General features: G+C 29.0%; 1 pseudogene; it reads left to right on the top strand.

Annotated features, from left to right (window-relative positions):
* Positions 1–207: 207 nt before the first annotated feature.
* LOC112728313 (uncharacterized) lies at positions 208–1,108 on the top strand (annotated as a pseudogene).
* Positions 1,109–1,680: the final 572 nt, after the last annotated feature.

Below are 1,680 nucleotides of genomic sequence, written 5' to 3' on the forward strand. Positions count from 1 at the left end.
AATGTCTTGTCATAACATTCTAAAGCTACATTCACCATATAGTCTCATGAAAATAGATACAAAATATTTGGTAACCAAAATAAATTAATTAAAAATAAAATTTATTTTATATAATAATTAATAAATATTAAATAAAATAAGTTTTCTCTTTAGCATTGTCGAAAAATAAATATCATTCTCACACGGAATCAACAATTACCTTTTATATTCAACAGCTCTTATCATCATACATAAATCATTGCATATTTCATATACCAATAATAATAAAGTCCAATAACCCTTCCTTCAATCATAATGTTGCAACCTTTCACACCCTTCTTTTCCTTTCTTGATAGAAAATCCAAATCACTCTTCAACCTCCCAAAACCAGCACCGAGTAGTAGTTGCTGTTCATGCTGGTGCTGGAGAAGACAGCGACCCAGAAGAAAATTCTCACCAAGTTTTGATTTTGATGAATTCTCAGCGTCTTTCCTAGACATGAATCTGTCAAGGCAGTTCCAACAAGTGTTCAAGCTCATTGATTCCAATGGTGATGGAAAAATCTCAACCACTGAGCTCAGTGAAACTCTTCTATGTCTTGGATACAACAAGTGCATGGCTAAAAAAGAAGCTGAGAGAATGGTGAGAGCTTTGGACTTTAATGGAGATGGGTTTGTTGACTTTGATGAATTCATGGTTGTGATGAGAGAAGGAATAGCAACAACAGAAGAAGAAGAAGAAGAAGAAGGTGGCAAGAACAATAACAATAATAGTATTGATCAAGATGAGTATCTTATGGATGCTTTTCATGTGTTTGATTCTGATAAGAATGGATTAATCTCTGCTAAGGAATTGAGGAGAGTTTTGGTTAATCTTGGGTGTGATCGTTGCAGCATCAGAGAGTGTAAGCGTATGATCAAAAGTGTTGACAAGAATGGTGATGGGTTTGTTGATTTTGATGAATTTAGATCCATGATGAAAAAGGGACTTTCCAAATCCAAACAAAATTAGAACAAAATTGGGTTTGTCATGTATCTTTCATTATTCTCTAATTTTTCTTCTTTTTGATCAAGTATCAAATAATTATTATTGTATTTTATGCTAATAACATATCATCAATTTATTATTAGATGAAGTGTAATCTTTATTCATAGTAAAGTTTAAGTCTCATCCAATAATAAATAGATGATATTTTAATTTGAAATACAATAATAATGGTTGTCAAAAATATTTTTCTTTGTTTTTGTTCACTTTACTAACATAATGTATTCATACTCCAAACAAGGAGCCTCAAAATGGATGAGAGAAGCAATCAAATTTGTTTTAAAATAATTATTATCAGAGGAGAATTATTGTATATTCTGTTTGCCTAGGAGACTAATTTCATGCAAACAATAGTTTTGTGGTATGATTGATCATAGAAGCTAAGGTCCTATATGAGCAAGAAAATGGAAGGTGCATGGGATATGTGTTTTATGTTCAAGTGGAAGCAATTATTCGTTTTATTTTTCTGTAGTATTATTTTTTATTTGATTTAAACTAAATATTAAACATAAGTTGCACTTGCAGCTCTTGCTATTATTTAATATATGTTATATATATAATTAACTACTATATATTTGTGTATAAATATATATATTATTTAATTTATTTTTATGTATATTTTATATTTTAATATATATTTTATATAAATAATTGATT

The sequence above is a fragment of the Arachis hypogaea genome, chromosome 12, assembly GCF_003086295.3.
Source record: "Arachis hypogaea cultivar Tifrunner chromosome 12, arahy.Tifrunner.gnm2.J5K5, whole genome shotgun sequence".
Taxonomy (NCBI): domain Eukaryota; kingdom Viridiplantae; phylum Streptophyta; class Magnoliopsida; order Fabales; family Fabaceae; genus Arachis; species Arachis hypogaea.